Source organism: Colletes latitarsis, unplaced genomic scaffold (genome assembly GCF_051014445.1).
Source record: "Colletes latitarsis isolate SP2378_abdomen unplaced genomic scaffold, iyColLati1 scaffold0002, whole genome shotgun sequence".
NCBI lineage: Eukaryota > Metazoa > Arthropoda > Insecta > Hymenoptera > Colletidae > Colletes > Colletes latitarsis.
This window is the reverse complement of record NW_027488365.1, coordinates 5,521,558-5,538,294: the sequence shown is the minus strand read 5'-3', so window position 1 is coordinate 5,538,294 and position 16,737 is coordinate 5,521,558.

Sequence of the window (16,737 nt, the reverse complement as noted above, 5' to 3'; positions counted from 1 at the left end):
AGTATAAGCCTGATGCGGGCAAATCCAGGACCGAACCCAGACCTAACATGCGTTATCCTCTAAAATATAGATCGAGACCTGGTATAATTGACTGATTCAGTGTGGTACTACATCACTATGTGATCCAATCCAGAAAAAGCAACGGATCTTGCTATCAAGTATGAGAAATATGCGAAAGTATGAGCCTGATGAGGGCAAATCCCACACCTAACCGAGTCCTAACCGGCGTTATCCTCTAAAATGTTGATCGTGACCAGGTTTAATTGACTGTTTCAGTGTGGTACCACATTACTACCTGATCCAAACCAGAAATAACCCAGGATCTGTTCAACAAGTATGTGATGAATCCGAAAGTATGGGTCTGATGAGGGCAAATCCCAGGCTTAACCTAGGCCTAACATGAGTTATCCTCTACAATATTGATCGAAACCAGGTTTAATCGACTGTCACTGTGTGGTACCACATTACTACCTGATACAAACCAGAAATAACCCAGGATCTGTTCAACAAGTATGTGAAGAATGCGCAAGTATGAGTCTGACGAGGGCAAATCCCAGGCCCAACCTAGACATAACATGCGTTATTCTCTAAAATATTGATCGAAACCAGGTCTAATGGACTGTTTCAGTGGGGTACCACATTAGCACATGATCCAAACCAGAATAAGCCAGGGATTTGCTCAGCAAGTATGTGAAAAACGCGAAAGTATGACCCTGATGAGGGCAAATCCCAGGCCTAATGTAGACCTAACATGCGTTATCCTCTAAAATATTGATCGAAACTAGGTTTAATGGACTGTTTCAGTGTGGTACCACATTACTACGTGATCCAAACCGGAATAACCCAGGATCTGTTCAACAAGTATGTTGAAAGTGCGAAAGCATGACCCTGATGAGGGCAAATCCCAGACCTATCCCAGACCTAACTTGCGTTGTCCTCTAAAATATTGATGGAAACCAAGTTTAATGGACTGTTTCAGTGTGGTACCACATTACTACGTGATACAAACCAGAAAAACCCAGGATCTGTTCTCAAGTATGTGAAATATGCGAAAGTATGACCCTAATGGGGGCAAATCCCAGACCTAACCATGACCTAACATGCGTTATTCTTTAAGATATTGATGGAAACCAGGTTTAATGGACTGTTTCAGTGTGGTACCACATTACTACGTGATCCAAACCAGAAAAAACCCTGGATCTGTTGAACAAGTATGTGAAAAACGCGAAACTATGAGCCTGATGAGGGCAAATCCCAGACCTATCCCAGACCTAAAATGCGTTATCCTCTAAAATATTTATCAAGACCAGGTTTAATTGAATGTTTCAGTGTGGTACCACATTACTACGTGATCCAATCCAGAAAAAGCTCAGGATCTGGCCATCAAGTATAAGAGATATGCGAAAGTATGACCCTGATGAGGGCAAATCCCAGGCCTAATCTAGACCTAACATGCGTTATCCTCTAAAATATTGATCGAAACTAAGTTTAATGGACTGTTTCAGCGTGGTACCACATTACTACGTGTTCCAATCCAGAAGTAACCCAGGACCTGTTCAACAAGTATGTGATGAATGCGAAAGTATGGGTCTGATGGGGGCAAATCCCAGGCCTAACCTAGGCCAAACATGAGTTATCGTCTACAATATTGATCGAAACCAGGTTTAATCGTCTGTCTCTGTGTGGTACCACATTACTACCTGATCCAACCCAGAAATAACCCAGGATCTGTTGAACAAGTATGTGATGAATGCGAAAGTATGGGTCTGATGAGGGCAAATCCCAGGCCTAACTTAGACCTAGCATGAGTTATCCTCTAAAACATTGTTCGAGACCAGGATTAAGCGACAGTTTCAGTGTGGTACCACTTTACTACGTGATCCAAACCAGAAATAACCCAGGACCTGTTCAACAAGTATGTGATGAATGCGAAAGTATGGGTCTGATGAGGGCAAATCCCAGGCCTAAGCTAGACCTAGCATGAGTTATCCTCTAAAACATTGTTCGAGACCAGGATTAAGCGACAGTTTCAGTGTGGTACCACTTTACTACGTGATCCAAACCAGAAATAACCCAGGACCTGTTCAACAAGTATGTGATGAATGCGAAAGTATGGGTCTGATGAGGGCAAATCCCAGGCCTAAGCTAGACCTAGCATGAGTTATCCTCTAACATATTGTTCGAGACCAGGATTAGTCGACTGTTTCAGTGTGGTACCACATTACTGCCTGATCCAAACCAGAAATAACCCAGGATCTGTTGAACAAGTATGTGATGAATGTGAAAGTATGGGTCTGATGAGGGCAAATGCCAGGCCTAACCTAGACCTAGCATGAGTTATCCTCTAAAACATTGTTCGTGACCAGGTTTAATTGACTGTTTCAGTGTGGTACCACATTACTACCTGATCCAAACCAGAAATAACCCAGGATCTGTTGAACAAGTATGTGATGAATGCGAAAGTACGGGTCTGATGAGGGCAAATCCCAGGCCTAACCTAGACCTAGCATGAGATATCCTCTAAAACATTGTTCGAGACCAGGACTAAGCGACAGTTTCAGTGTGGTACCACTTTACTACGTGATCCAAACCAGAAATAACCCAGGACCTGTTCAACAAGTATGTGATGAATGCGAAAGTATGGGTCTGATGAGGGCAAATCCCAGGCCTAACCTAGACCTAGCATGAGTTATCCTCTAACATATTGTTCGAGACCAGGATTAAGCGACAGTTTCAGTGTGGTACCACATTACTACCTGATCCAAACCAGAAATAATACAGGATCTGTTCAACAAGTATGTGAAGAATGCGAAAGTATGGGTCTGATGAGGGCAAATCCTAGCCCTAACCCAAACCTAACATGCGTTATCATCAAAAATATTGATCGAAACCAGGTTTAACTGACTGTTTCAGTGTGGTACCACATTACTACGTGATCCAAACCAGAAAAACCTAGGATCTGTTCAACAAGTATGTGAAGAATGCGAAAGTATGGGTCTGATGAGGGCAAATCCCAGGCCTAGCCTAGACCTAGCATGAGTTATCCTCTAAAATATTGTTCGAGACCAGGATTAATCGACTGTTTCAGTGTGGTACCACTTTACTACGTGATCCAAACCAGAAAAACCCTGGATCTGTTCAACAGGTATGTTAAAAATGCGAAAGCATGACCCTGATGAAGGCAAATCCCAGACCTAACCGAGTCCTAACCGGCGTTATCCTCTAAAATGTTGATCGTGACCAGGTTTAATTGACTGTTTCAGTGTGGTACCACATTACTACCTGATCCAAACCAGAAATAACCCAGGACCTGTTCAACAAGTATGTGAAAAACGCGAAACTATGAGCCTGATGTGGGCAATTCCCAGACCTATCCCAGACATAACTTGCGTTATCCTCTAAAATGTTGATCGTGACCAGGTTTAATTGACTGTTTCAGTGTGGTACCACTTTACTACGTGATCCAAACCAGAAAAACCCTGGATCTGTTCAACAAGTATGTGAAGAATGCGAAAGTATGGGTCTGATGAGGGCAAATCCCAGGCCTAGCCTAGACCTAGCATGAGTCATCCTCTAAAATATTGTTCGAGACCAGGATTAATCGACTGTTTCAGTGTGGTACCACTTTACTACGTGATCCAAACCAGAAAAACCATGGATCTGTTCAACAAGTATGTTAAAAATGCGAAAGCATGACCCTGATGAAGGCAAATCCCAGACCTATCCCAGACCTAACTTGCGTTGTCCTCCAAAATATTGATGGAAACCAGGTTTAATGGACTGTTTCAGTGTCGTACCACATTACTACGTGATCCAAACCAGAAAAAACCCAGGATCTGTTCTACAAGTGTGTGAAAAACGCGAAACTATGAGCCTGATGTGGGCAATCCCCAGACCTATCCCAGGCATAACTTGCGTTATCCTCTAAAATATTGATCGAAACCAGGTTTAATCGACTGTTTCAGTGTGGTACCTCATTATTACGTGTTAAAACCAGTGAAAGCACAGAATCTGGCCAACAAGTTTGAGAAATATGCGAAAGTATGAGTCTGATGAGGGCAAATCCCAGACCTAACCTAGACATAACATGCGTTATCCTCTAAAATATTGATCGACACCAGGTTTAATGGACCGTTTCAGTGTGGTGCCACATTACTACGGGATCAAACCAGAAAAAGCCCAGAATCTGTTCAACAAGTATGTGAAGAATGCGCAAGTATGAGTCTGATGAGGGCAAATCCCAGGCCCAACCTAGACATAACATGCGTTATTCTCTAAAATATTGATCGAAACCAGGTCTAATGGACTGTTTCAGTGTGGTACCACATTAGTACGTGATCCAATCCAGAAAAAGCCCAGGATCTAGCCATCAAGTATGAGAAATATGCGAAAGTATGAGCCTAATGAGGGCAAATCCCAGGCCTAACCTAGACATAACATGCGTTATCCGCTAAAATATTGATCGAAACCAGGTTTTGATGGACTGTTTCAGTGTGGTACCACATTACTACGTGATGAAAACCAGAAAAAAACCCAGGATCTGTTCAACAAGCATGTGAAGAATGCGAAGGTATGAGCCAGATGAGGGCAAATCCTAGACCTAACGCAGACCTAACATGCGTTATCCTCTGAAATATTGGTTGTATCCAGGTTTAACTGACTGTTTCAGTGTGGTACCACTTTACTACGTGATCCAAACCAGAAATAACCCAGGATCTGTTCCACAAGTATGTGAAGAATGCGAAAGTATGGGTCTGATGAGGGCAAATCCCAGGCCTAGCCTAGACCTAGCATGAGTCATCCTCTAAAATATTGTTCGAGACCAGGATTAATCGAATGTTTCAGTGTGGTACCACTTTACTACGTGATCCAACCCAGAAATAATACAGGATCTGTTCAACAAGTATGTGAAGAATGCGAAAGTATGGGTCTGATTAGGGCAAATCCTAGCCCTAGCCCAAACCTAACATGCGTTATCATCAAAAATATTGATCGAAACCAGGTTTAACTGACTGTTTCAGTGTGGTGCCACATTACTACGTGATCCAAACCAGAAAAACCTAGGATCTGTTCAACAAGCATGTGAAGAATGCGAAGGTATGAGCCAGATGAGGGCAAATCCTAGACCTAACGCAGACCTAACATGCGTTATCCTCTGAAATATTGGTTGTATCCAGGTTTAACTGACTGTTTCAGTGTGATACCACATAACTACGTGATCCAATCCAGAAAAAACCCAGGAGCTGGCCAACAAGTATGAGAGATATGCGAAAGTATAAGCCTGATGCGGGCAAATCCAGGACCGAACCCAGACCTAACATGCGTTATCCTCTAAAATATAGATCGAGACCTGGTATAATTGACTGATTCAGTGTGGTACTACATCACTATGTGATCCAATCCAGAAAAAGCAACGGATCTTGCTATCAAGTATGAGAAATATGCGAAAGTATGAGCCTGATGAGGGCAAATCCCACACCTAACCAAGTCCTAACCGGCGTTATCCTCTAAAATGTTGATCGTGACCAGGTTTAATTGACTGTTTCAGTGTGGTACCACATTACTACCTGATCCAAACCAGAAATAACCCAGGATCTGTTCAACAAGTATGTGATGAATCCGAAAGTATGGGTCTGATGAGGGCAAATCCCAGGCTTAACCTAGGCCTAACATGAGTTATCCTCTACAATATTGATCGAAACCAGGTTTAATCGACTGTCACTGTGTGGTACCACATTACTACCTGATACAAACCAGAAATAACCCAGGATCTGTTCAACAAGTATGTGAAGAATGCGCAAGTATGAGTCTGACGAGGGCAAATCCCAGGCCCAACCTAGACATAACATGCGTTATTCTCTAAAATATTGATCGAAACCATGTCTAATGGACTGTTTCAGTGGGGTACCACATTAGCACATGATCCAAACCAGAATAAGCCAGGGATTTGCTCAGCAAGTATGTGAAAAACGCGAAAGTATGACCCTGATGAGGGCAAATCCCAGGCCTAATGTAGACCTAACATGCGTTATCCTCTAAAATATTGATCGAAACTAGGTTTAATGGACTGTTTCAGTGTGGTACCACATTACTACGTGATCCAAACCGGAATAACCCAGGATCTGTTCAACAAGTATGTTAAAAGTGCGAAAGCATGACCCTGATGAGGGCAAATCCCAGACCTATCCCAGACCTAACTTGCGTTGTCCTCTAAAATATTGATGGAAACCAAGTTTAATGGACTGTTTCAGTGTGGTACCACATTACTACGTGATACAAACCAGAAAAACCCAGGATCTGTTCTCAAGTATGTGAAATATGCGAAAGTATGACCCTAATGGGGGCAAATCCCAGACCTAACCATGACCTAACATGCGTTATTCTTTAAGATATTGATGGAAACCAGGTTTAATGGACTGTTTCAGTGTGGTACCACATTACTACGTGATCCAAACCAGAAAAAACCCTGGATCTGTTCAACAGGTATGTTAAAAATGCGAAAGCATGACCCTGATGAAGGCAAATCCCAGACCTAACCGAGTCCTAACCGGCGTTATCCTCTAAAATATTGTCGAGACCAGGATTAAGCGACTGTTTCAGTGTGGTACCACTTTACTACGTGATCCAAACCAGAAATAACCCAGGATCTGTTCAACAAGTATGTGAAAAACGTGAAACTATGAGCCTGATGAGGGCAAATCCCAGACCTATCCCAGACCTAAAATGCGTTATCCTCTAAAATATTTATCAAGACCAGGTTTAATTGAATGTTTCAGTGTGGTACCACATTACTACGTGATCCAATCCAGAAAAAGCCCAGGATCTGGCCATCAAGTATAAGAGATATGCGAAAGTATGACCCTGATGAGGGCAAATCCCAGGCCTAATCTAGACCTAACATGCGTTATCCTCTAAAATATTGATCGAAACTAAGTTTAATGGACTGTTTCAGCGTGGTACCACATTACTACGTGTTCCAATCCAGAAGTAACCCAGGACCTGTTCAACAAGTATGTGATGAATGCGAAAGTATGGGTCTGATGGGGGCAAATCCCAGGCCTAACCTAGGCCAAACATGAGTTATCCTCTACAATATTGATCGAAACCAGGTTTAATCGTCTGTCTCTGTGTGGTACCACATTACTACCTGATCCAACCCAGAAATAACCCAGGATCTGTTGAACAAGTATGTGATGAATGCGAAAGTATGGGTCTGATGAGGGCAAATCCCAGGCCTAACTTAGACCTAGCATGAGTTATCCTCTAAAACATTGTTCGAGACCAGGATTAAGCGACAGTTTCAGTGTGGTACCACTTTACTACGTGATCCAAACCAGAAATAACCCAGGACCTGTTCAACAAGTATGTGATGAATGCGAAAGTATGGGTCTGATGAGGGCAAATCCCAGGCCTAAGCTAGACCTAGCATGAGTTATCCTCTAACATATTGTTCGAGACCAGGATTACTCGACTGTTTCAGTGTGGTACCACATTACTGCCTGATCCAAACCAGAAATAACCCAGGATCTATTGAACAAGTATGTGATGAATGTGAAAGTATGGGTCTGATGAGGGCAAATGCCAGGCCTAACTTAGACCTAGCATGAGTTATCCTCTAAAATATTGTTCGAGACCAGGATTAAGCGACAGTTTCAGTGTGGTACCACATTACTACCTGATCCAAACCAGAAATAATACAGGATCTGTTCAACAAGTATGTGAAGAATGCGAAAGTATGGGTCTGATGAGGGCAAATCCTAGCCCTAACCCAAACCTAACATGCGTTATCATCAAAAATATTCATCGAAACCAGGTTTAACTGACTGTTTCAGTGTGGTACCACATTACTACGTGATCCAAACCAGAAAAACCTAGGATCTGTTCAACAAGTATGTGAAGAATGCGAAAGTATGGGTCTGATGAGGGCAAATCCCAGGCCTAGCCTAGACCTAGCATGAGTTATCCTCTAAAATATTGTTCGAGACCAGGATTAATCGACTGTTTCAGTGTGGTACCACTTTACTACGTGATCCAAACCAGAAAAACCCTGGATCTGTTCAACAGGTATGTTAAAAATGCGAAAGCATGACCCTGATGAAGGCAAATCCCAGACCTAACCGAGTCCTAACCGGCGTTATCCTCTAAAATATTGTCGAGACCAGGATTAATCGACTGTTTCAGTGTGGTGCCACTTTACTACGTGATCCAAACCAGAAATAATACAGGATCTGTTCAACAAGTATGTGAAGAATGCGAAAGTATGGGTCTGATGAGGGCAAATCCTAGCCCTAACCCAAACCTAACATGCGTTATCATCAAAAATATTGATCGAAACCAGGTTTAACTGACTGTTTCAGTGTGGTACCACATTACTACGTGATCCAAACCAGAAAAACCTAGGATCTGTTCAACAAGCATGTGAAGAATGCGAAGGTATGAGCCAGATGAGGGCAAATCCTAGACCTAACGCAGACCTAACATGCGTTATCCTCTGAAATATTGGTTGTATCCAGGTTTAACTGACTGTTTCAGTGTGGTACCACTTTACCACGTGATCCAAACCAGAAATAACCCAGGATCTGTTCCACCAGTATGTGAAGAATGCGAAAGTATGGGTCTGATGAGGGCAAATCCCAGGCCTAGCCTAGACCTAGCATGAGTCATCCTCTAAAATATTGTTCGAGACCAGGATTAATCGACTGTTTCAGTGTGGTACCACTTTACTACGTGATCCAAACCAGAAATAATACAGGATCTGTTCAACAAGTATGTGAAGAATGCGAAAGTATGGGTCTGATGAGGGCAAATCCTAGCCCTAACCCAAACCTAACATGCGTTATCATCAAAAATATTGATCGAAACCAGGTTTAACTGACTGTTTCAGTGTGGTACCACATTACTACGTGATCCAAACCAGAAAAACCTAGGATCTGTTCAACAAGCATGTGAAGAATGCGAAGGTATGAGCCAGATGAGGGCAAATCCTAGACCTAACGCAGACCTAACATGCGTTATCCTGTGAAATATTGGTTGTATCCAGGTTTAACTGACTGTTTCAGTGTGATACCACATAACTACGTGATCCAATCCAGAAAAAATCCAGGAGCTGGCCAACAAGTATGAGAGATATGCGAAAGTATAAGCCTAATGTGGGCAATTCCCAGACCTATCCCAGACATAACTTGCGTTATCCTCTAAAATATTGATCGAAACCAGGTTTAATCGACTGTTTCAGTGTGGTACCACATTACTACGTGTCCAAACCAGTGAAAGCACAGAATCTGGCCAACAAGTTTGAGAAATATGCGAAAGTATGAGACTGATGAGGGCAAATCACAGGCCTAACCTAGACCTAGCATGAGTTACCCACTAAAATATTGATCGAGACCAGGATTAATCGACTGTTTCAGTGTGGTACCACTTTACTACGTGATCCAAACCAGAAAAACCCTGGATCTGTTCAACAAGTATGTGAAGAATGCGAAAGTATGGGTCTGATGAGGGCAAATCCCCGGCCTAGCCTAGACCTAGCATGAGTCATCCTCCAAAATATTGTTCGATACCAGGATTAATCGACTGTTTCAGTGTGGTACCACTTTACTACGTGATCCAAACCAGAAAAACCCTGGATCTGTTCAACAAGTATGTTAAAAATGCGAAAGCATGACCCTGATGAGGGCAAATCCCAGACCTATCCCAGACCTAACTTGCGTTGTCCTCCAAAATATTGATGGAAACCAGGTTTAATGGACTGTTTCAGTGTCGTACCACATTACTACGTGATCCAAACCAGAAAAAAACCCAGGATCTGTTCTACAAGTATGTGAAAAACGCGAAACTATGAGCCTGATGAGGGCAAATCCCAGGCCCAACCTAGACATAACATGCGTTATCCTCTAAAATATTGATCGAAACCAGGTTTAATCGACTGTTTCAGTGTGGTACCACATTACTACGTGTCCAAACCAGTGAATGCACAGAATCTGGCCAACAAGTTTGAGAAATATGCGAAAGTATGAGTCTGATGAGGGCAAATCCCAGACCTAACCTAGACATAACATGCGTTATCCTCTAAAATATTCATCGACACCAGGTTTAATGGACCGTTTCTGTGTGGTACCACATTACTACGGGATCAAACCAGAAAAAGCCCAGAATCTGTTCAACAAGTATGTGAAGAATGCGCAAGTATGAGTCTGATGAGGGCAAATCCCAGGCCCAACCTAGACATAACATGCGTTATTCTCAAAAATAATGATCCAAACCAGGTTTAATGGACTGTTTCAGTGTGGTACCACATTACTACCTGATCCAACCCAGAAATAACCCAGGATCTGTTGAACAAGTATGTGATGAATGCGAAAGTATGGGTCTGATGAGGGCAAATCCCAGGCCTAACTTAGACCTAGCATGAGTTATCCTCTAAAACATTGTTCGAGACCAGGATTAGTCGACTGTTTCAGTGTGGTACCACATTACTGCCTGATCCAAACCAGAAATAACCCAGGATCTGTTGAACAAGTATGTGATGAATGTGAAAGTATGGGTCTGATGAGGGCAAATCCCAGGCCTAACTTAGACCTAGCATGAGTTATCCTCTAAAATATTGTTCGAGACCAGGATTAAGCGACAGTTTCAGTGTGGTACCACATTACTACCTGATCCAAACCAGAAATAATACAGGATCTGTTCAACAAGTATGTGAAGAATGCGAAAGTATGGGTCTGATGAGGGCAAATCCTAGCCCTAACCCAAACCTAACATGCGTTATCATCAAAAATATTCATCGAAACCAGGTTTAACTGACTGTTTCAGTGTGGTACCACATTACTACGTGATCCAAACCAGAAAAACCTAGGATCTGTTCAACAAGTATGTGAAGAATGCGAAAGTATGGGTCTGATGAGGGCAAATCCCAGGCCTAGCCTAGACCTAGCATGAGTTATCCTCTAAAATATTGTTCGAGACCAGGATTAATCGACTGTTTCAGTGTGGTACCACTTTACTACGTGATCCAAACCAGAAAAACCCTGGATCTGTTCAACAGGTATGTTAAAAATGCGAAAGCATGACCCTGATGAAGGCAAATCCCAGACCTAACCGAGTCCTAACCGGCGTTATCCTCTAAAATATTGTCGAGACCAGGATTAAGCGACTGTTTCAGTGTGGTACCACTTTACTACGTGATCCAAACCAGAAATAACCCAGGACCTGTTCAACAAGTATGTGATGAATGCGAAAGTATGGGTCTGATGGGGGCAAATCCGGGGCCTAACCTAGGCCAAACATGAGTTATCCTCTACAATATTGATCGCAACCAGGTTTAATCGTCTGTCTCTGTGTGGTACCACATTACCACCTGATCCAAGCCAGAAATAACCCAGAATCTGTTGAACAAGTATGTGATGAATGCGAAAGTATGGGTCTGATGAGGGCAAATCCCAGGCCTAACCTAGACCTAGCATGAGTTATCCTCTAAAACATTGTTCGAGACCAGGACTAAGCGACAGTTTCAGTGTGGTACCACTTTACTACGTGATCCAAACCAGAAATAACCCAGGACCTGTTCAACAAGTATGTGATGAATGCGAAAGTATGGGTCTGATGAGGGCAAATCCCAGGCCTAACCTAGACCTAGCATGAGTTATCCTCTAACATATTGTTCGAGACCAGGATTAATCGACTGTTTCAGTGTGGTACCACTTTACTACGTGATCCAAACCAGAAATAATACAGGATCTGTTCAACAAGTATGTGAAGAATGCGAAAGTATGGGTCTGATGAGGGCAAATCCTAGCCCTAACCCAAACCTAACATGCGTTATCATCAAAAATATTGATCGAAACCAGGTTTAACTGACTGTTTCAGTGTGGTACCACATTACTACGTGATCCAAACCAGAAAAACCTAGGATCTGTTCAACAAGCATGTGAAGAATGCGAAGGTATGAGCCAGATGAGGGCAAATCCTAGACCTAACGCAGACCTAAAATGCGTTATCCTCTGAAATATTGGTTGTATCCAGGTTTAACTGACTGTTTCAGTGTGGTACCACTTTACCACGTGATCCAAACCAGAAATAACCCAGGATCTGTTCCACCAGTATGTGAAGAATGCGAAAGTATGGGTCTGATGAGGGCAAATCCCAGGCCTAGCCTAGACCTAGCATGAGTCATCCTCTAAAATATTGTTCGAGACCAGGATTAATCGACTGTTTCAGTGTGGTACCACTTTACTACGTGATCCAAACCAGAAATAATACAGGATCTGTTCAACAAGTATGTGAAGAATGCGAAAGTATGGGTCTGATGAGGGCAAATCCTAGCCCTAACCCAAACCTAACATGCGTTATCATCAAAAATATTGATCGAAACCAGGTTTAACTGACTGTTTCAGTGTGGTACCACATTACTACGTGATCCAAACCAGAAAAACCTAGGATCTGTTCAACAAGCATGTGAAGAATGCGAAGGTATGAGCCAGATGAGGGCAAATCCTAGACCTAACGCAGACCTAACATGCGTTATCCTGTGAAATATTGGTTGTATCCAGGTTTAACTGACTGTTTCAGTGTGATACCACATAACTACGTGATCCAATCCAGAAAAAACCCAGGAGCTGGCCAACAAGTATGAGAGATATGCGAAAGTATAAGCCTGATGTGGGCAATTCCCAGACCTATCCCAGACATAACTTACGTTATCCTCTAAAATATTGATCGAAACCAGGTTTAATCGACTGTTTCAGTGTGGTACCACATTACTACGTGTCCAAACCAGTGAAAGCACAGAATCTGGCCAACAAGTTTGAGAAATATGCGAAAGTATGAGACTGATGAGGGCAAATCACAGGCCTAACCTAGACCTAGCATGAGTTACCCACTAAAATATTGATCGAGACCAGGATTAATCGACTGTTTCAGTGTGGTACCACTTTACTACGTGATCCAAACCAGAAAAACCCTGGATCTGTTCAACAAGTATGTGAAGAATGCGAAAGTATGGGTCTGATGAGGGCAAATCCCCGGCCTAGCCTAGACCTAGCATGAGTCATCCTCCAAAATATTGTTCGATACCAGGATTAATCGACTGTTTCAGTGTGGTACCACTTTACTACGTGATCCAAACCAGAAAAACCCTGGATCTGTTCAACAAGTATGTTAAAAATGCGAAAGCATGACCCTGATGAGGGCAAATCCCAGACCTATCCCAGACCTAACTTGCGTTGTCCTCCAAAATATTGATGGAAACCAGGTGTAATGGACTGTTTCAGTGTCGTACCACATTACTACGTGATCCAAACCAGAAAAAAACCCAGGATCTGTTCTACAAGTATGTGAAAAACGCGAAACTATGAGCCTGATGAGGGCAAATCCCAGGCCCAACCTAGACATAACATGCGTTATCCTCTAAAATATTGATCGAAACCAGGTTTAATCGACTGTTTCAGTGTGGTACCACATTACTACGTGTCCAAACCAGTGAATGCACAGAATCTGGCCAACAAGTTTGAGAAATATGCGAAAGTATGAGTCTGATGAGGGCAAATCCCAGACCTAACCTAGACATAACATGCGTTATCCTCTAAAATATTCATCGACACCAGGTTTAATGGACCGTTTCTGTGTGGTACCACATTACTACGGGATCAAACCAGAAAAAGCCCAGAATCTGTTCAACAAGTATGTGAAGAATGCGCAAGTATGAGTCTGATGAGGGCAAATCCCAGGCCCAACCTAGACATAACATGCGTTATTCTCAAAAATAATGATCCAAACCAGGTTTAATGGACTGTTTCAGTGTGGTACCACATTAGTACATGATCCAAACGAGAATAAGCCAGGGATTTGTTCAACAAGTATGTGAAAAACGCGAAAGTATGAGCCTGATGAGGGCAAATCCCAGGCCTAACCTAGACATAACATGCGTTATCCGCTAAAATATTGATCGAAACCAGGTTTAATGCACTTTTTCAGTGTGGTACCACATTACTACGTGATCCAAACCAGAAAAAACCCAGGATCTGTTCAACAAGTATGCGAAGAATGCGCAAGTATGAGTCTGACGAGGGCAAATCCCAGGCCCAACCTAGACATAACATGCGTTATTCTCTATAATATTGATCGAAACCAGGTCTAATGGACTGTTTCAGTGTGGTACCACATTAGTACGTGATCCAATCCAGAAAAAGCCCCGGATCTAGCCATCAAGTATGAGAAATATGCGAAAGTATGAGCCTAATGAGGGCAAATCCCAGGCCTAACCTAGACATAACATGCGTTATCCGCTAAAATATTGATCGAAACCAGGTTTTGATGGACTGTTTCAGTGTGGTACCACATTACTACGTGATGCAAACCAGAAAAAAACCCAGGATCTGTACAACAAGTATGTGAAGAATGCGAAAGTATGGGTCTGAAGAGGGCAAATCCTAGACCTAACCCGGACCTAACATGCGATATCCTTTAAAATATTAACCGAGACTAGGTTTCATGGACTGTTTCCGTGTGGCACCACTTTACTACGTGATACAAACCAGAAAAAGCCCAGAATATGGCCATCAAGTATGAGGAATATGCGAAAGTATGAGCCTGAGAAGGGCAAATCCCAGACCTAACCGAGTCCTAACCGGCGTTATCCTCTAAAATGTTGATCGTGACCAGGATTAATCGACTGTTTCAGTGTGGTACCACTTTACTAGGTGACCCAAACCAGAAATAACCCAGGATCTGTTGAACAAGTATGTGAAGAATGCGAAAGTATGGGTCTGATGAGGGCAAATCTCAGGCCTAACCTAGACCTAGCATGAGTTATCCTCTAAAATATTGATCGAGAATAGGATTAATCGACTGTTTCAGTGTGGTACCACTTTACTACGTGATCCAAACCAGAAAAACCCTGGATCTGATCAACAAGTATGTTAAAAATGCGAAAGCATGACCCTGACGACGGCAAATCCCAGACCTATCCCAGACCTAACTTGCGTTGTCCTCCAAAATATTGATGGAAACCAGGTTTAATGGACTGTTTCAGTGTGGTACCACATTACTACGTGATCCAAACCAGAAAAAACCCAGGATCTGTTCAACAAGTATGAGAAATATGCGAAAATACGACCTGATGAGGGCAAATCCCAGACCTATCCCAGACCGAACTTGCGTTATCCTATAAAATATTGACCGAGACCAGGATTAATCGTCTGTTTCAGTGTGGTACCTCTTCACTACGTGATCCAAACCAGAAAAAGCCAGGGATCTGTTCAACAAATATGAGAAATATGCGAAAGTATGAGCCTGATGAGGGCAAATCCCAGGCCTAACCTAGACATAACATGCGTTATTCTCTAAAATATTGATCGAAACCAGGTCTAATGGACTGTTTCAGTGTGGTACCACATTAGTACGTGATCCAATCCAGAAAAAGCTCAGGATCTAGCCATCAAGTATGAGAAATATGCGAAAGTATGAGCCTGATGAGGGCAAATCCCCGGCCTAACCTAGACATAACATGCGTTATCCGCTAAAATATTGATCGAAACAAGGTTTTGATGGACTGTTTCAGTGTGGTACCACATTACTGCGTGATCCAATCCAGAAAAAGCCCAGGATCTAGCCATCAAGTATGAGAAATATGCGAAAGTATGAGCCTGCTGGGGGCAAATCCTAGACCTAACCCAGACCTAACATGAGTTATTCTCTAAACTAATGATCCAAACCAGGATTAATCAACTGTTTCAGTGTGGTACCACATTACTACGTGATCCAAACCAGAAAAAACCCAGGATCTGTTCAACAAGTACGTGGAGAATGCGAAAGTATGTGTCTGATGAGGGCAAATCCCAGGCCTAACCTAGACATAACATGCGTTATCCTCCAAAATATTGATCGACACCAGGTTTAATGGATCGTTTCAGTGTCGTGCCACATTACTACGGGATCCAAAACAGAAAAAGCCCAGAATCTGGCCATCAAGTATGAGAAATATGCGAAAGTACGAGCCAAATGAGTGCAAATCCCAGACCTAACCTAGAGCTAACATGAGTTATTCTCTAAAATATTCATCGAAACCAGGTTTAATTGAGTTTTTCAGTGTGGTACCACATTACTACGTGATCCAAACCAGAAAAAACCCAGGATCTGTTCAACAAGTATGTGAAGAATGCGCAAGTATGAGTCTGATGAGGGCAAATCACAAGCCCAACCTTGACATAACATGCGTTATTCTCTAAAATAATGATCCAAACCAGGTTTAATGGACTGTTTCAGTGTGGTACCACATTACTACGTGATTCAATCCAGAAAGAGCCCAGGATCTAGCCAGGAAGTATGAGAAATATGCGAAATTATGAGCCTGATTAGGGCAAATCCCAGACCTAACCAAGACCTAACATGCGTTATTCTCTAAAATATTGACCGAAACCAGGTTTAATGGACTGTTTCAGTGTGGTACCACATTACTACGTGATCCAAACCAGAAAAAACCCAGGATCTGTTCAACAAGTATGTGGAGAATGCGAAAGTATGTGTCTGACGAGGGCAAATCCCAGGCCCAACCTAGACATAACATGCGTTATTCTCTAAAATATTGATCGAAACCAGGTCTAATGGACTGTTTCAGTGTGGTACCACATTAGTACGTGATCCAATCCAGAAAAAGCCCAGGATCTAGCCATCAAGTATGAGAAATATGCGAAAGTATGAGCCTAATGAGGGCAAATCCCAGGCCTAACCTAGACATAA